The sequence below is a fragment of the Heloderma suspectum genome, chromosome 4, assembly GCF_057233095.1.
Source record: "Heloderma suspectum isolate Gila_16-S chromosome 4, 16-S_ref, whole genome shotgun sequence".
NCBI classification, from domain to species: Eukaryota; Metazoa; Chordata; class Lepidosauria; order Squamata; family Helodermatidae; genus Heloderma; species Heloderma suspectum.
Genome location: NC_139461.1, coordinates 272,498,544 through 272,518,492, shown reverse-complemented (window position 1 = coordinate 272,518,492; position 19,949 = coordinate 272,498,544). Strand labels below are relative to the sequence as shown.

Genomic DNA, 19,949 nt, shown 5'->3' with positions numbered 1-19,949 from the left:
CAGCACACGCAAAGAAGCCATTCGTTCCGGCCACGCAGTCTGTTGGTTGCTATCCGTAACTATGTGAAGCCAAAGAGTAGGGTGATCACTTATACATCACGAAAAGAGAAGGCGCCAATTTGCATTACCTTTTCATATGCTCATCTATACGTAGGGATGCGCTTTTAGAAAGAATTACTGCAATTTAAACAGAAATACGAGATGTCTCACCCTACTGGGGAAGACTGTGGCTAGCTGGTGGGCCTGCTGCTCAGTCTGCTGTCCAGGTGCTGTGGATGGGCCACTTCAAGGCCCCTGCTGCTCTCCCTTCGGATGGTTCTTCCTCTTTGAACCAGGCTTGTCTAGACAGCTCTTAAAACAGAGGATGCCTTCTAACAGAGGACTGCCATTTGTAAAGTAGGGCAAATGGCCACCAAGGAGGAAGTTGATGATTGAACATTGATGTGACTGACGATGTTAGATCTAACAACGTTACTAGCAGATTCCAGGGGGTGGGGTGTCTGAATTACATAAAGGTAGCTGCAGTATGACTGAGAGGATGACTTGGTTATCCCAGCCATGAAACAGGGCTTTGTGTTTGCGGGCATAGGAAGCTGCCACATACAAAGTCAAAGTACGGTCTAATGCACTAACTATCAGCAGCTCTCCGGGGTTTCCAACAAGGGTCTTTCCCAACCCTATGTAGAAATGCTGGGAACTGAACATATAAAATGTCCTTCTGCATATAAAATGCGTGCTCTCTACTGCTGAGCTACAGCCCTTCCCATCAGCATTCCAGCAAGGACAGTGAGGTTTGTTTAAATACAGTCTGCTGGAGTCTTGGCGATGTGCTTAGCAAAATGAGTGTGAGGAAGCAAGAGCTCCCCTGCAGCTTCATGCTTCACCGTGACAAGTATAAGCTGTTCTATGTCTAAGTGCTCCAGAGACAGGGATGTGCGGGCTGTCTCTGGAGCACTACTGCCACCGTATGGCTATTTCATCTTTCTTTTTCTGGCTGGTTGTGTGTGTGTGCTCTTCTAGTCAGACTTTCCAGGGGATAAGAGAGGGCCACACTAGACATGATATTAAATGCATCTTTGCATTTAACTTCCACATTTAAAATAAATGCAAACAGAAGCCACGGGGGACTGTGGGGGTGATAATGAGTTTAACCCTTCCCTCCCTTGGCGGGGTCCTGCCAAAAATTGCTGCTTTGAAGCTGCGATTTACATTGGGATAAAATCCCCCATTGGTGCCATAAGCTCATTTTATCCATTGTGCGCTATATTCTCACACTTTGTCTGTGCATATTAGGAGGAAGGGGATAGCCTTGCATCAGAGAAATTAGCCATGCTACTGTGCATCCCTTTAAAATCTGCCTAGATGCTTGTTTCCACTTAAGTACAGCACAAGGAGAGAAATTTCTTGAGATTTTTCTTTTACTCCAACCCCCCCCCCCAACAATAAAAAAACTAAAGAACTTCACAATGCAACATGCATTTATGTGTGTGTTGGGGGGGGGGGACCTGTGACACTCATTAAGTGTGGCTGTTTGTGCTTTGCCAAAAAAGAGAAGATGCATCACCCAAAAAGAAGACAAAAGTAGTCATAGGTTTGCATAAATTTGCATGTGCTAATTTATATCTATAGATGCAAGTTTACACATAATTACTATCATTTAAATAGAAATACAAGACATTTCTTGGGCTGTCAGGAGGGGCACCTGCTTTACATTCAGAAGGTCCCAGGTTTGATCCCCAGCATCTCCAGGTAGAGCTGGAAAACTCCTGCCTGAAACCCTGGAGAGCCACTGCCAGTCAGTGGTGATCATACTAGGCTGGATGGACAAAGGGTCTGACTTGGTATAAGGCAGCTTCCGATCTTCCTCTCTTACCTTAGTGGGGAAGACTCTAACTGGGTCACCTGTGTGCCTGCTCAGTCTGCTGTCCAGGTTGATGTGTGAACAGTTGATGGGCAACTTCAAGGCCCCTGGTCTCCCTTCTTAAGGTTCTTTTCCTTTAAACTGGGCTGGACAGCTCTTCAAATAGAGGTAGGACACATGGCCACCTTATTACCAATTGCAATATCAAACAGGAGCCTATGAGGCTTGCACAAGCATATTGCACACAGCAGTCACAATGTATTGTCCTGGAAAATTATACCATTTTTTCCAGGCACAAAATGTGTGCTTGAACAATGTCCTTACAATGGAAGGACTACCCATGTACATTATAGCACAAAAATATAGTAATGGAAGAAGGCCTCAGATGCCCTACTATTGCCATGGGTTTTGGTTTTGTCCAAGCAAGGTACTTCACTGTGGTTCACAGTCTCGTCTTAGAACTATAAGAGCTTTCTTTAAAAAACAACAACACTACAATGGCAGCAACCAAGTTTCTAGCCCATGTGGTTGTAGACAAGTACAAATGTTTCATACAGTGTTGTGCTAAGCATATTCACTGTGTCCAGTGGGACTTATTCCCTAGTAAGCATACTTAGACCCTAGACAAGAGCTGGGTAAGTTATGGCCAGCCTATCCAATGGTGAGGGATGATGGGAGTTGCAGTCCAATAACATCTGGAGAGCCACAACTTGCCCACCCCTGCCCTAGACTCTTACTTGGGAGTAAGTCTAGTTGCCCTAGACTTCCTTGAGAGTAAGCCTCATTGAGTTCAGTGGAATTATACTTCCAAGTAAGCATGCACAGGAGTGGGCTGAATATTCAAAAATAATGTGTTATGTTTGCAAATCATATGTTTACCAAGCCAAACCAACGTCATGATTTTATGAGACCTGTTAGTCTGATCAGTGGAACTAGAATCACCAAAATGTGTGAGTTTCCAAAATATTTAAAAGGCAGAAGATGGCATGGGGGTGGCATGCTCAAAAATCAATGTCCGTAAGACAGGGGTGCAGAATGTCAGGCCCAGGGACCAAATTCAGCCCTCCTTGGGTCCCAGTCTGGCCCTCTGGGGTTCTCCAGATGGCCACGCTGCCCCACCCCCTTTCCCCATCGCGGATCATTTGGAGGTTCCCCAACCTTTGTGCAGTTTTCCCCTATTCTAAAAGGTTCCCCTGATCTCCTAAGATTTGTTGCTGACAGTAAGAGCTTTAAACTAAAATATACTGCTATTTTTGGTATGTTGGCCCTGCCACTGTTGGTTTCAACCCCGCCCACCACTGGAATGCAGCCCCCCCGCAGCTTCTCCAAAATGGACTTTGGCCCTCCCCCAGGCTGAAAGAGGTTCCACATTCCTGCCATAAGACATGCAGCAGCTTTGTGGCAGATATGGCCATAGATCTCAGACTTCGGTGTCAGTTCCCCATCAAGCAGAAATTGTTATTTCAGTATTTAATATTTGCTGTGAATGCTGCAGCAATGGAAACAGACAGAAACATCTAATTGACACCCTAAGCTCAGTGTCTGCCTTTCCATTACAGGTCGTCATTTAGGAGATGAATATGAACTAGTAAACCTTTGGGTGAGATAGGAAGGGAGTGTCTAGAATCAACCACCCACACCTGACTTCCCAAGCAATTTAGCACTGTTTTTCCTAATGATCACACAGTTTATTTGGTGGTCTGTCTGTGCATGGCTGGGCCCATATCCAGCAAAGTGCATTATGCATGCTGCCCTAGGTGCTAAATGCAAGGGGCTTTTTTTTGGGGGGGATAACTAACATTTCTCTTCTCTCCCCGCCTCAATGCCATGCTTTCCAACTGCTTCTGTACTGATATGTTAGAGCAAACAGAAGAAGAACACCCAATCAAACAAAAACCTGAAAAGCATGATAAAATAGAAATACTCTGAGTATGTGCAGTTTTGCCTTTTAAACTCACATCAGTCATAATTTCATGATGACTGCATGAATAAAATGGAGTTTGTTTCTGCTGCCCTGATGCAAAACATATTAATTTGGAAATATGCACCATTTTGTTGTAGAAAAGGATACTATGTTTTAAAAGTAAAAATAATACAATGAGCATCTATAACCATGTACATGCCCATCTGGTCACCCCCTGACTATTAAATGTTTTTAAAAATAAGATGAAAGTCAGGATGCTATAGTGAGCTGCTGCACCCATCACCTGCCACTCTTTGGGTGGTCATTTGGATCCCCCCACATACACATTGTGTATGTGCACAATATAGCCCATTTCTGGACATGGGTTGGCCTTGCTGGATCAAGGTGCACACAACAACGACATACAAAATCAATATTTTACCAAAAGTGGACCATAAAGCAAAGCAACACCACAAAACAAAATGTGTACTGAAGCAAGCATTAAAGGGAAGGGAACATGACTTGATTGGATTAACTTGTAACTTTATTCATTTCTTCTAATTACCATCACCACCACCCCTTTATCTTTTCATTATCCTTTCTCGGCACTGAATAAAATTAATACTTTAAGAACAAGACAAGGGAAGATCAGACCAACAGTTCATCTCGTCCAGCATTCTGTCCACACAGTGGCCAACTAGCTGCTGTGGGAAACTCACAAGGAGGAGATGAGTACAACAGTCCATTAAATGATGGTAAAAAAAGGTGTCCCCAACCAGTCGTCTCCGACTCTAGGGTGTGGTGCTCATCTCCATTTCTAAGCCGAAGAGCCAGCGCTGTCCGAAGATGCTTCCGTGGTCATGTGGCCGGCATAACTGAACACCGAGGCGCATGGAACGCTGTTACCTTTCCCGCCGAGGCGGTACCTATTTATCTACTTGCAATTTCTTGCATTCGAACTGTTAGGTTGGCAGAAGCTGGGACTGAAGATGGGAGCTCACTCCGTCACGCAGCACTCAGGTCTCGAACTGCTGTCCTGCTGACCTTCCGGTCTGCAATTCAGCGTCTTAACCACTAAGCCATAAAAAGAACCAAGGCAGGGTCAAACTGCTATAATAGGCACATTTTGATGAGAATGAAAGCAGAATATTAAAAAAAATCCAGAGAAACAGCCATGTTAATCTGTTCAAAATATTCATAGATATGTTTATGTTTATTTTTAGGCCACTTTTCTCAACAAGGCCCTTTCATAGCTGAACTTTGGTTACTCTTTTAAGGGCACAGTCCTATGTCCCCTGGACAGCATCTGGGGGGACATAGGATATTTCAGTTTACGGGTTCCCACACTGGATACTCAGCAGCCTCCAACTTCGGAGGCTGCAGACTATCAAGATAGGATTGTGCCCTAAAGCTCTGTTTGCTTCTGCTCTACATCTGTTCTAAAACAGTAGGTGATTTATGTTAGAGAAGGCTTTGGATGTTTTGGTTTGCCCTGGCATATTAGCTGTGTAGGCATGAAGGGTCTGTAGCAGGGCCAGTATCAGGAGTCAGCATTGTTGGGCATCTGCCGAGGCCCACACCCTTGCAAGGGCCCCCACTGCCAATGCCCAGAGTCTCCTGGCTCTACTGCTGCTTCTCCTTGCTATCACTATGTTTTCAGCCACCTTCGCTGAGCATTTATGCAGTGACAAGGGTGAGGAGACAGAGCAGCTTCCTTTGCTTGCCATGCACCCTTTCTCTGTCACTCACTCATTCTCTGGGTGGTGGCACAGACTGGGCACAGAGTAAGTAAATAGACCGTGGGGACAGAAATGAGGAGGAGGTGAACCTACTGAGGGAGGAGGCCCACTAGGGTGGCTACTTAAGAATCACCAGAAAAGAGGACAAAAGAAGACACTGCTTTGCGCACAATTTGCATAGGCTAATACATATGTATAGATGCAAATTTAGAAATAATTATAATTTTAATAGAAACACAGTACTTCACAGCATTCGTGTAGAGGACTGTGACCAGGTGCTAACTGTGGCTGGTCACTGCTCTGCTTTCTTAAGGTTCTTTGAATTTAAACTGGACTTGGACTGGAAAACCCTTCAAAGAGAGGATGACTTCAAGTAGAGGACAGCCGTCTCGCAGCCCTTCAAATAGAGAACTGCTCTCTGTAAAATAAGGGCACAGGGCCTCCCAAGGGCCCACTGGGGGTATTTTGCCCTAGGGCCCCCCAAAACCTGGAGCCAACACTGGTCTCTGGCAATACTTGATTGTCACTAAGACCTCTGATTACTGATTATCACTCTGCTCTTGTTATGTGATGATCATCTCAGACTCTCCATCCTCATTCTACAGAAGCCTGGACCGCGTTGATTCTGTCGAGATCCTTCTGCCTCCAAAATTCCCGAGCTGGGAGGAAGAATACAACCAGATCACAGACAACCTCAATGAGTCCAGTTGTATCAACGAGGTGAGAGCCAGCAACAGCTGTCCACAGCCACAGCTTGATGTGGGGGAAGTAGAAATGGGGCTGCAGGAGGGGCTATTCCCACCAAGATTGAAGAGGGTGTCTTTAAAACAGCTTTACCCAACCTGGTGCCCTCCAGATATGTTGTGCCACAATTCCCACCATGCCTAACTATTGGCCATGATTGCTGGGGCTGATGGGAGTTGTAGTCCAAAACATCTGAGGTTGGATCCCGGATTTGCCTTCTGCAAGAGGAAGGACCTTCCATGAGAGGAAGGGCTCTCCTTGCAGAAGTCTCTCTCTCCAATTTTTGAGGATCCCCCTATCCCACCCATACCACAGCTCACCCCTTTAAGCAGGGTCTCCTGGCTCTCTGTGTAGCATTTTCAAGGGGCTGGAGAATCTGTCATGGGAGGGGGCATGGAAGTCCACTTCTGCCAGCACAGTTGATCCAGTGGAAATGTGGATCCAACCCCTGGAGGGCACCAGGTTGGGGAAGGCTACTTTTACAAGATCAGTTGCTCACATAACAACTTAAGTTGGCTTTTGCGTTTCCCAACATTTGTAATTCACATGTGACACCTGTGCTGGCTTGAATGTGCATTCGACTTGGACTTCTTCTGCTTCCTGTCGCACATTAACAGTGTGTGTACTCACCTGAGCACAGATAGCACAAGAAAGACTCAAAGGTGCTGTACATGTTAGGTGTGAAAATGCTGCAAGGAATTACTGTGGGGAGATGTATAGATGGAAGGGCATTAGCTTCCAATGCATATATTTAGGGCACATTTATATGGGTCTTGTTACATATCTCAGATATTCTCATGCACCACCCCTGATTCCTGCAAAACACACACCGCCTGGGTACATCCCACATGAGCCCTCTCACCTGCCCGCTTGGTGGGCACAGCGAATTGCAGGTTGTCAGTGATAAAGCCCATAAAAGCTCTTAAGCTGTTGTTTTTTAAAAAAACAACATTCCACATTGTACCTGTTTTTCCAGATACTGCTTCCTAAAGTTTTGTACTAAAGTAAAAGTTTTTGAAGTAACAGTCATTGCACTCATTGTAATCATCTGTTGTTGGGAAGCAGAAAATGGAAATGATGGGAATCTTAAGAACACAAGTGGAACCTGCAACAGAACATTGGGGGTTCCAACCACCCAGGCCCTGTCTCCACAACAATGGAAGGAGAAGGGAGGAGTGGCTCACCCGCATTTTTGTAGGAGCCGCTTTAGGCCCGGGCAGGGCTCCACGAGGATGTACATCGCACCATTCCAAGTGGCTTCACATAACTTACTTCCAAGGGCGGGAGGGGGGGGTTGGAGTGAATGTCATCTGAGTAGCAAGGGCTGCTTAACCAATAAGACAGCTCCCCCACCCCAGCTCCATAAGGAAGGTCTGACGTAGTTACTTCCCCTTGTGCGCATTGGTAAGACAAGCCTCCCAATGAGCCCCAAGCCTCATTGAACACAGTGGGCATTACTTCTGAGTAGACTCACATATGCTTGTGCTGGGAAAGTGGGTGGGGGGAGAACACAGGGACGGGAAACCAGCCCCCTTTCGAGTCAAACCAATACTGTGCAGGATCTCTGTGATGAAGCTGTGAAGTAGTTACTTCCTAAGGCAATACACCAAAGAACAGAGACTCAGAGACTCAAGATTGCGCTTTAAAGCATTTAGGGAATGTGCTTTAAACTGTGCCATTTCAATTGAGGGGGATCTCTGTAAATTCTGGTGTGGGCATTCAGGGGACAAGCCTCATTGAGCACAATGGGAGTTACTTCTGAGTAGACACTAATTGGTTTGTGCAGGGACAGGAAGCACACAGGAAACACCTTTGACTGGGGTCATAGTGAAAGGCACACCCCTGGGCAGGGCTAGCATACCCAAGGTAAATGCAGGAGTTGGGGCACACAGCAACTATACCCCGAGATCCCTAACGACCTCCAAATGCAGCCTGCTCAGAGTAAATCGCTCATGGAGATACCCCCCGATCAGGCTTTTTTCCAAGATACTCCATTCCATTCCCCTTCCTCCCCTCTCCCCATAAATACTAAATTCAGTAACTGCTGGGCATGCAGTGCTCTGTAGGCTCTTTTTGGATCCCCCTCCCCTCTTAGGATTGATGGGAGTTTGTAGTCCTACACATCTGGAGGGCACCAAGTTGGGGATGTCTGGTATGGGATAATGAACCTTGCTGGCTCAGAACAAAGTTCCATCTAATCCAGCATCCAGTTTCACAACGTGGGCAACCAGAGATCTCCAGGAAGCTCACGAGCAAGGCTTGAAGGCATGCTGCCTCTGAACTTGGAGGCTCCATTTTGCTAATAGCCATGGATAGACTTACCTTCAGAAATGTGTTGTTTTAAAGCCATCTATGTCAGTAGCCATCATCTACTGCCAGTCTGAATTTATATTATGGCAAAGGGAGAAAAATGTCCCTGTATCCTTTTTCTCCACACCATGCATAATTTTAGGAAACTTTATCCCAAACTTCCCCAACCTGATGCCCTCCAGAAGTGTTGGACTATGGCTCCCAGCATCGCCCAGCCTGCAGGATGCTACACATAACACAAATAAAGATTTCCTAATTCTGAAACATTAGTCCTTCTGAAAGATTTAAAACTCCCTGCCATTCACCCTTCCCATGCAGCCCCCCAAATCTTCCCACTACCTTTCAGCATTGCCCCTCTCCAAAGATCCAGAGTGTTGGTTCACTTGTGGAAATACATCACTTGATAATGTGCAGCCGAACATTCAAACTGACTCCCTTGCAAAGCATTGTGTGTGTGTGTATGGAGCAATATGGAAGTTCTGTCTCTGAGGTCTGATCCAAAACAGCTCATTTACATATGCTAGTTAGCTCTCCATGCTGCCTCCATCAAGTGATGAACGTGCATGTTTGAACCAGCTGAGACTAGCTGCATGAAGAATAATGTATTATTGTAATCTCACTTTTTCAAAAGTGTATGGACTGATCTTGCAGCTATAAAATCATGTTTATTTGGTTTCCTAACTCATCAGTTCATGTATCTCTGGTTCTCTTCCCCTTATCTGGCCTTGTTTATCCAGTGACTCCTTGCCTAGGCACTTGAAGGAGTCTCCTTCCAACTTACTGCAACTTCTACTACTTCCCCAGGACCATCTGATGTGCAGTTAGAAAGAGTAAAGATTGCAGCAGTTACTCTGCTATCCAGGGGTGGGCAGTTTGTGGCCCTCCGGATGTTTTGCCCTACAACTCATTAGCCCTAGCCAGCATAGTCAATGGTGAGGGATGTTCAGAGTTGTAAGCCAAAACTTCTGGAGGGTCACAAGTTGCACACCCCTGTGCTATCCCATCCTTCTCCAGCCTGATGCCCTCCAGATGTTTGGGACTATAACTCCCATCATCCCTGACTATTTGGCCATGCTAGCTGGGGCTGATGGAAGTTGTAGTACAAAACATCTGGAGGACACCAGGCTGGGGAAGGCTGCGCTCTCCTTTACTGATTCTCGAATAATCAGTGACATTGGTCAGAGATTGTGATAAGGTGATTTATGTTATTTAAAGCAGAAGAAGTGAAAAGTGGGTTGAGCCAAGTGGTGGTGACTGGCTCTCCCTCAGTCAATTCAGAACCTCTCCAAGACCAGATCAAAATCCTCCTGGAAAAAAAAATCAACATGTACTTCATCATCACATGCTGAGTAAACACATCACCAAGCAATAGTTATTAATTCATGGAACTGGGAGATCAGTATTGTCTCGGGTCTGCTAGGAATACAGTGGGCGATGGACAGCAAAATAAGATATTGTGGTAAGATTCAAATACGGGGGCAATTTTTGAATGTGTGACAATTGCCTGTATCCTCTATTTGTCTGTTCCTCAACCTGTTCTTTCTGTCTTTCTGTAAAAATACTTTATGAAGCTTTTTGAGATCCTCAGGAAAGGGGCTGTGTCATGTTTGCCAAGTGAGAAGCCATTTTCATCACTGTCCTGTATCTTCCACATCAAGAGTATCAAACTCATTTCACCAGTGAACTACTGCTTTATTGTCCTTTAAAAGTAACCACTACCTTATCCTTCTAGGGCTCAGGTAGTGGAAAGTCCTACCATCACCTTGGTCCCCAAAACAAATCATGGTCCCATGGTTACCATTCTTTTCAGGCTCTTCACTGAGATTTGAACAGGCCCTAAGAATCATAAGCATTCTCCTTTATACTGCCTAGCCTGTTCTTCTAGATTCCAGAAAACAGCATTCACATAGGCTGGGCATTCCGGGCCAGCCCAGGATGTTTTGCTGCCTGAGGCAAAGGATAAGATGGCACCTTCCCTCCCCCACCTCCATCCCACATACAGAAGCTGACTGGAGTGGCAGTTGAATTGTACTTCATCGCTGGCAATGGGACAGTAACCGCCCCCACACCTGAGGGCAGCAGGCTAATTTAGGGGGTGCAGGAGAGGCTGCACACACAGCTATGTCGTCCAACAGGGAATGGCTGGGATGCTCAAAAGGAATAGCCTGGGACCTGTCGCTGCTGCCCCCTAGCATCTGCTGCCTGAGGTGGTTGCCTCACTCTGCCTAATGGTAGGCCCCTGTGGGCATCAGCAACCAGCATCAGTGGGCAGCTGCTAGGACTCCAATGCCATGGCAGAGTCACCAGCACTGAGGCCTGTCTTGGGGCCCACACACACACAGGGCACCTGGGTATGAGAGCTGCTATTTTAATTTCCCATCAGGCATTGTGGGAAGTTAAAATGGCGGCTCCCGCTTGGTGTGGATCAGAGCATTGCTGTCCCCTACTGCCTCCACCTCCAGGTAAGCGTGCAGGCCCCACCAACATAAGAGGGGGACAACCAGTGTAGATAGGGGGCCCACCAGAAGGCCCTTTGCCAAGAGCCCCCTCAAACCTGGAGCCAGTTCTGCATTCACACCTGTAGTAATTATTTTTGTTTGTTTTAAACTTACCATTATTATTGAAAGATCATCCTAGACTATGTCATGATTCTCAGTAACATCAATACACCACTGAGTCAGCTTCCTGATAATCCATTAGCCAGGGCCTCAACTTTTGGCCATGGTCTTCTGCTTCTACCTTTGTTGAAATTTTGTGAATTATATGATAGTGGACTAGGTGGAGAAGTTGGTGGAGATGTTGCAAAGCTGTTGAGTTCAAGATGAAGATGGGTCTGTCTCAAATTGATAAGTAGAAAGGGCCACCTCTGGTTTCCTCCAATCTGAGGGAAACCAAAAGGAGAGAAGAATCAGCAGATCTGCAATCTGATTAATCATTGACATGACACTGGAGGGCAGCTGCCATTGGTTATGTGTCCCCAGCCTCACACATTCTCAAATTTCAAACGCACAGATATTTCTGCTGAACCCACCTATGACCTGTAATGCACTTAAGACTGCAATCCTGTGCAAACTGACTAAGGAAAACATATTGAACTCAGTGGGACTTTCTTCTAAGTAAATATGCATAGGATGAGACTGTAAATTTGATGGAGAATTCTGAATACAAATTCTTCGAATTAGATCCTGCTTTACTAGCATAATCATTCTTAATAGAATACAGGCTAATTCTGTGTAGGTTTGCATGGATGAAAGGAAAAGAATGGGATAAGAGGTGTTGGCAGCAGCCAGTCTGTTAAGCTATTTGTAGTGAAAAAATGACCTAGGCTGGAGAGCCATGTTTAGCATTAAAGGTGTATTTATCATAGGTGAGATCATGGTACATCTTTGCCTGCATTGGGATCAAATGTGTTGTTTGCCTTGACTAAATCTTCATCATGTGGTGGTAGAGTCTTACAAAACAGTCAATATAATTAATACCTGTTCTCCATCTATTCTAGCAGACAAGATTCAGAAAACTAATCTCAGTAGCGGCTTAATGAGGACTAGTATATCAATAGCAACAAGTGAATGCTGCTATGCAAACACATCCATTCTAAGCATGGGAAAAGGTGCTCATGCTGATTTATTATTTGAACCCTCTAGAGCAGCCTTGCCCAACCTGGTGCCCCCCAGATGTTGTGGACTACAACTCCTAGCATCCCTGAGCATTGGTGATGGTGCCTGGGGCAGATGGGAATTGAAGTCAAAACATCTGGAGGGCACCAGGTTGGGGGGAGCAGCCTTCACAACTTGGCACCCTCCAGATGTATTGGACTACAGTTCCCATCATGATGATGGGGTTGTAGTCCAACACATCTGGAGAGCACCAGATAGAAGAAGACTGCTCTAGACTATGTATAAATATGAGGTTTGTAAAGGTTCAGGTTGCGTCATAGAAACTCAACAGCACCAAAATTGTGGAGTCATATTCCTCTGTTCCATTTCCCAGCCTGTTCCTGAATATTCTTTCTACTAATGATCACAAGTGGCAACTGGAGAGTAGGCTTTTGCTATAAATTGTGCCAGGTTTCTGACTGCTGGGTTTTAGAATTAGTTTTGTCAAAATGTTGGCTGTATCCAAGGGCTTGGTTATGATTAACTTCGATCATGTGGCATTTTGTCTTCTCGTGCTTGGTCAGCCGTCAGATGAGTAGCTGGTTGTTCTGCTCATCGATGTGGATGTCATGGGCCAAAAATTGTTGCATGCTCACCGTTGTCACTCTGTGATTCCTGTGGAGTGCTTCTGAATTGCAGCAGTGTGATCCCCACCCCTTGTGCTTTAATCTTCTCCAACTCTTTCTTCCAGATATTTGGACAACCCTCATTTATTCCACAGATATTTACACAAGGAGAGCAGGTACCGTCCATCTGACAATCTTCTACTGCCCCCTATGCACACACAGGAAGCTGCCTTAGACAGAGTCAAATGGTTGATCCATCTAGTTCATTGCTGTCTGCACTGACTGGCAGTAGCTGTCCAGGGTCTCAGGACAGGGGTCTTTCCCAACCCCACCTGAACATGCCAGGGACTGAACCTGGGACCTTTGCATGCAAAGCATGTGCTCTACCTCTGATCCTCGGCCCTTTCCAGGCACTTTGAAGGGCCTGCTGGATGTCTAGCTCCAGATCCTTTCAGGGATCCTGGCGCAAAATGTCTGGGGGTTGACAGCCCCTTGAGAGGAGGGGAGAGAAAATGGGGCAAGCTGAGTGAAGTGGCAGAGACACAAAACAACCCCTGTTATTATTCCAAGGTAGTGTAATGTTCTTGGATGTTCCCTGTTGCCTTTTAGCGCCGCAGTGAAGCCTAAGCAAAACCTTTCTATGGTGTGGCTTGGTCTGGCTGAAAATCAGTAGATTGGAATGAATGATACGCTTGGAAAGGAGAGAAGGAAGCCATTCTAAAGACTCTGCTGGCCATGTGCCAAGGTCAGGAAGCCAGGAAAGATGACATATAAACAGAGGAAGGTTAAGAAAACAAGCAGTCCTTTATCGCTCCAGTTTAAATGGTTACTTATTATAAATTGATTTTCTACAAAAAAATTAATTACAGATCATCTCTTATTTAATTGGTATCAGCTTTGGGTGACAAACACCAGGCTTGTCTAGCTGTTTCTAATTAATGTGAGACAGGATCACATCTGAGCAGGCTGTACACTGCTTAATTTAGAAGGATCATTTAGGTTAGAACCTGATATCAGTAGTATAGCGTGAGGAACCTCAGGCCCATGGACAAAATATTGCCCACCAGGAGTCCCAATTTTGCTCTCCAGGGTTCACTAGATGGCCACACACCTTCCCCAGGCCCCACCCCCTTTCCCCTGACCACCAATTATTTGGTGGTTTCGCAGCCTTTGCAGAATTTTTTCTCATTCTAAAAGGTTGAAATGCCTAAAGGTTTAGTTACTGGCAATAAGAACTTTCAGCTAAAATATGCTACAGGTTTTTTTCATATTTTGGTCACACCCCTTTTGTCTTTATCCCTGCCCACCAATAGAACACACACACACACACACACACACCCCCAAGAGCTTTTCTAAAATTCGGCCCTCGGGCTGAAAGAGATTCAGCATTCCTGATGTAGGATTACAAACACGACCCAGGATTAGAGGATCAGATTTGGGTTTTCCCACCAGGGATCATAAGTGGAAACTTAAGAGGTTTGAGCATCACAAGGGTGATTACTCTAAAGTTCTTGTAGGCACTGCAACATCCTCATTCATGAAAATTCCATGTACCCATCTTTTGAGGATCTCGAATTGCTTTGTAGCAGGAATGAGCTAGTCTCATAGCATCCCTGCCCACCTTGTGTCCCACCAAGCTGAATACAACCCAGCAGCAATGAATGGTGACCCACCAGGTTTGCTGCTGAGTTTGCTGCTGCCCTCTCGACAATACAAAAACAAGGATATTATCACATACCTTGCATGCCACAGTGCATGGCTGGTGGCAAGCTGTAGCTTTCTGGGTCACAGGTTTTGTGCAGCCCCCACTGTGAAGCAAGGAAAATACTGGCTTGTACAAAAAGCCAAACAGTTAATTATTTAGGAAAAGAGCCCTTGGCCATTACGTTTCACATCTTTGCTTATAAACTGATTTACAAACACAATCAATGTGTTGAAGCTGAACTGGGGGCTGTGAGATATATGGAACAGGAGCTATTTTCGATAGGAGAGTGACCAGTTTTGTTCTTGCAGGCAAGAGAAGAAGAGCTGAATGACCAATATGAGGGAATGTGTGAATCGGCCTACAGCGAAGCAGAATCAGCTGCTGTGGAAGTCCTGGATCTGCCTCTTCCCAGCTATTTCCGTTCCCGGAGCCACAGCTACCTCCGAGCCATCCAGGCTGGCTGCTCCCAAGAAGAGGACACAGTCTCTGTTCAGTCCCTCTCTCCACCCCCAGCCAGCAGCATCAGTGGCAGTCGGACGCTTCCCAGCAACAGTAGTAAGTACACCATTTGGGGCTGGAGAATGGGACAAGGTGGGGGGAGGTGCAATGAGGCATTGCTTGGAATGAGTGATGAGCATTGTAAAGAGAATTTTGTACACAACAGCAGTTTCTAGGTCACCGTTGCAACAAAGACGTACTAATTGAATTCTGGACTGATTTTCTGTAACTGAAATTGTGTTTAAAAGGCTCCATGTTTACCTTACACACTAAGTGGTGCATTTGGATCTGGTTTCAGTTACTGTACTGCTGGTGGTTCAGTAACAACTTAGAAGTACCTATCCATTTATCTTATATTCTTTCTGTGTATCCACAGTACAGAGGACAACATGGCTCATAAAACTCACAGAGCATGATCTGGCCAAAGTTAAGTATTTTTATGGCTGCAATCCTACTCACGCTTACATGGGAGTAAACTCCATTGGACACAGTGATAGTTACTTATGAGGAAGCATCCATTAGGACTGCACAACTGCAATCATAAACATATGTGCAATGATATTTCCGGTTGGACTGTAACTCCACTCGACATCAATGGGAAAATATAGCACGGGGCAGGCGATCTTTATGGCACATCTGACATTTTGAAAAGTGTCCTGGGTGAAACCACACATTGCCATGATCAGGATGAGACAGGAGAAGGCTGGAAGAACCCCTCCTTTCTGGATTCTCACTTTTCCTCCCCCCACCCCGCCATTTTTTCCCCATGGGACTTTTGTCTTGGACTTTTGTCCCCAGCTCTATTGAAGTATATGGAGTGACATTGCTTCATTGACTTTAACAGAGTTAGGGGAAAGAGTCCCCTGCTGAAAAACAGATGGAGGAGGAACCACCCCACCTCACCAAGGACCTGGTGGCCCTAAGGGTCCTTGCGGGGGGCTTTCCCACCCCCAAGGCTTCCCCCACAAGCCATTTTTCAGCCAGGGACTGTTTTTCTCACCTCTGTTAAAGTATACAGCTTTTTCGCTGCCAAATCATGTGGTATATATACTGACCAAGCAAAAGCCTGTTTTTGTGGGCTGATTTCATGTAACATTTGACATGCATGTGGTGACTTTAATCCTATGAGTACATAAATGAAGACAGACACCACCAGGGTGAATTATCCTTGCGTATTATAGGCCATGAACGATGCAGGCAAAGGCTGAAACCTGGAGAAGTTTGGAGGCTTCATTCGTGTGGAGAGCATGTGCGTGTGTGTGCTTGTGTGTGTGTGTGCTTGTGTGTGCATGTGTGTGTATGAGTCTCCTTTTGTGAAGTAGATTCAGCACAGCACCTTCCCTTTCCCCTCCTTTCCTTCTGTGGTGCTTTGCTAGCTGCTTTGAAACATGAAGTGGCACAGAAGGGAGGCTGTTCCACACAAAAAGAAGAAAGCAATCCCACTGTGAAGGTATACCTAAATGGGATTGCTGGATTGTAGCTATATCTTACTGAAGTATATTTACTATTCAGGCATTTGGTGTCAAGATCTAGTCAGCAGTGGTTTTAAATACCCTCTTTCCATGTGTTTCCCACCATCAAGGACTAGTTTCCTAGGTAAACAAGCTTACAACCAGTGGGAAGTTGTCTGGCTAATAATACAGGGTTCTTAGAAGATTTTATCACCCTTTCTTGGATGATAATGAAACTTTGCCATGTAGCTAAGCTAGCACTGACCTGTGTCTTTAAATGTTCAAGGAACATCTGGCCGAGTACAATACACTGTCAAGACCTCACTCTTTTCACCCTTAATCCTCTTACTCATAGCAAAAGATTCTGGGTGTTTTTTCCCCCATGGATGGGGTGGGACCGCACTCACTGCAAACTGGTAGCCCAATCCAGGCTTCATTTGTCTCTCCAGACATCATTAGCACTTTTTTTTCATGGATGTCATTGGAAGCAGCAACCCCAAGTTAATGCTAAAGCATTTCTCTCAATACTCCACCCTAGATGTACAGAAACACATTGTGCTGTGACCTTTTCGTGAGCATGAATCTGGCCTACTTTGAGAGTCAACAGTGGTGCTGTCAGGACAGGACTTTCAAGACAGAAGTGCAGGATCCCACTCAGCAGAATGAACAAGAGGGCCTCCAAACGCAGCAGGGCTGGTTTTCAACATAGTGAAGCAAAGGAAGTAATCACCTACATAGGGCCCCCCACCCCACTAAGACCATTAAGTCCAGAGTATAAAATTCCCTAATTGCACAACTTGAGAGTGAAAACCCAAACTGTGACTGAGATATCTCATGAAGAAGGGTCATGACCATCAATTTCTGAAACAATGACAAGATTTTGACGCCCCTTTACATGGCTTGCAAATGAAAGACCACAAGCCGCAACTTTGCTTCCCTTATCAACATCTGTAGTAGACCCCTAATCATGACTCTCAATGCTGTAGCAATTATTACTCTAAATGGCTTATCAAAATGACAGCCTAACCGTATTCATTTTTCCTTGGAACTGGATGATGGGTGGTTACAGGGGGTGAGGCAAGCCACAGGACAGAAAGTTGGAAGAGCAAGAAAGATACAGATTGAATGTGTAGCAGTCAGAATGGGCTTCTGAAGCTGCCAAGGCAAAGCACAAAGGTCTTATACAGGTGTGGGACATGACAGGGTGTGTACTTTGGTCCTCTGATGCTCTGCTCTGTTGGGTCGCTGCCCCCATCTACCAACCCACTGCCCTTACTGACCAGCCTCCTCCGAAGTTCACTGTGTTCAATGAAGCTTATTCCCAAAGAAGCATGCACCACAGTTTAGCCCAAAGTCAGTGGAGGCTGGTGGCTCCGATGTCAGTGGGGCTCAGGATCCGCTCCAGGTTTCAGTCAGAACTCTAAAGGAGCTATCCAAGGTGCAAAACAGAGTTCTGACTGAAACCTGGAGGGGATTCAGCACCCCACTGACATCAGAGCCACCAGCCTCCACTGCCTAGAGCTGCAATCTTTACATATTTACTTGGAAGGGCTTGAGTAAAAATTCATAAGGATCAAGTTGTTAATTGCATATTTCCTGTTTAGCCTCTCCCCTGTCCCTCCGCCACTATGAGCACAAGCCTATGTAACCAAAGAGCACTTGTTCCACTTTCTAAATGTCCCTCAACTTAATTTGGATAAATCTAATTCTCCTAAACACAAAAGTGTGTTGAGTCCTTCAAATACTTTGACAGGATGGCATCTTGCCTGCAACTCCCAGATGTTCCTGAATAACCACACAGCTTGGCCTGAAAGGGATTATTTTTTCTGCACATGTAATACTATAGTTACTGCTGTCTTAGTGTGTGTCCACCAGAACTTGAATTGTAGTGTTAAAATTCTAGAGTGTATAATTTATGATGTTGTGCATTGCAGAGAAAGCAGCTCAGGCTACAATCGGCATGGGATTTGTGACTTTTAGAGATTTATGGATTGTCTTGTGAAAAATAAATTGCACTTGACAGTGGGATACTTTGACTGTTAAGCCACTGTTCATCCCTTTACTTTTGACAGAATATCAGCCTCAGTATCCCTCACCTGTAAAACAGGAGTAGATTGCCCGATCTGTATGAACATAGATGTAGATTTGTGCCACCATTTTACATCTGGCTCCAACCACTATTTAGCACCTCATTTCTGTTGGTGGACCTTGGATTTCTTCTACTAAAAAATAACCAAGTCCCCAAATGCTGAAGTTGGTGTGTTTTCAAAAGGCAACATTTGACAATGATTATATATCTGATAAGCAACCCAGCCTTCTAATTCATAGAATCATAGAGTTAAAAGGGCCAGTTAGGCCATCAAATCCAACCTCTTGCTCAGTGCAGAAATCCAGTTTAAAGAATCCCTAACAGATGGCTGTCCAGTCTCTGCTTGAACACCTCCAGTGACGGAGGGCCCACCACCTCCCTTGGCAGTTGATTCCAATGTCTAACTACTCTGTTAGGAAGATTTTCCTGCTGCTCAACCAAAATCTGCCTTCCTGCAACTTAAGCCTGTTATTTTGTGTCCTACATTCTTGGGCGATAAAGAACAGGTTGCGGGCCTCTTCTGTGTGACAACATTCTAGGTACTTGAAGAGTGCTATCATATCCATTTTCAGTCTTCTCTTCTCGTGGCTAAATCAAATCAAACACATATAAGATAGGGGATACTTGGCTACCCAGTTCCTTCAATCTTTCTTCATAGGACCTTGTTTCTAGTCCTCTGATCACCTTTGTTGCCCTTCTCTGAACTTGTTCCAATTTATCTGAATCCTTCTTAAAGTTGAGAACTGGTATTGAGTTGAGTGGTGTTGAGAACTGGACACATATTTGAGGTGAGGTCTGATGAGAGCAAAGTAGAATGAAACTAGTACTTCCCGTGATTTATACACTATACTTCTATTGATGCAACCTAAAATTGCATTTGCCTTTTTTGCAGCCACATCACATTCAGCTTGTGATCAACTACAACTCCAATACCCTCTTCATACATACTATTGTCAAGTCGGGTATCTCTCATTTGATACCTGTGCATTTGATTTCTCTTTCCTAAATAAACTTTGAACTTGTCTCTGTTAAATTTCATTCTGTTTTTTTCTGCCCAGTTTTCTAACCGTAACAAGATCATTTTGAATTTTGTTTCTGTTTTATCCCACCCAATTTTGTGTCATCTGGAAACTTGATAAGCATTCCCCCATCTCTTCCACAAAGTCATTAATAAAAAAGGTGAGGAGTACAGAGCCTAGGACTGAACCCTGCAGCAACCCACTCAACACCTCTGTCCAGTTTGATGGGGAACCACTGATGAGCACTCTTTGAGTATGATTCTCCAGCCAGCTGTGGATCTACTTAGTAGTATCCCACCCACACTTAACTAGCTTGCTAATCAGAATATCATGAGGCACTTTGTCAAATGCCTTGCTGAAATCAAGATATATTATTTCTACAGCATTTCTACAATCTGCTAAGGAAGG

General features: G+C 45.1%; 1 long non-coding RNA gene across 1 annotated transcript; it reads right to left on the bottom strand.

Moving 5' to 3' along the window:
- Positions 1 to 9,736: 9,736 nt before the first annotated feature.
- On the bottom strand, positions 9,737 to 14,592 carry LOC146348723 (uncharacterized). The gene is made up of 3 exons (XR_014790707.1): positions 14,518 to 14,592; positions 11,170 to 11,438; positions 9,737 to 9,864 (listed from the first exon to the last, which is right to left on the bottom strand). It is a non-coding gene; the product is annotated as an uncharacterized LOC146348723 (long non-coding RNA).
- Between the last annotated feature and the right edge of the window lie 5,357 nt (positions 14,593 to 19,949).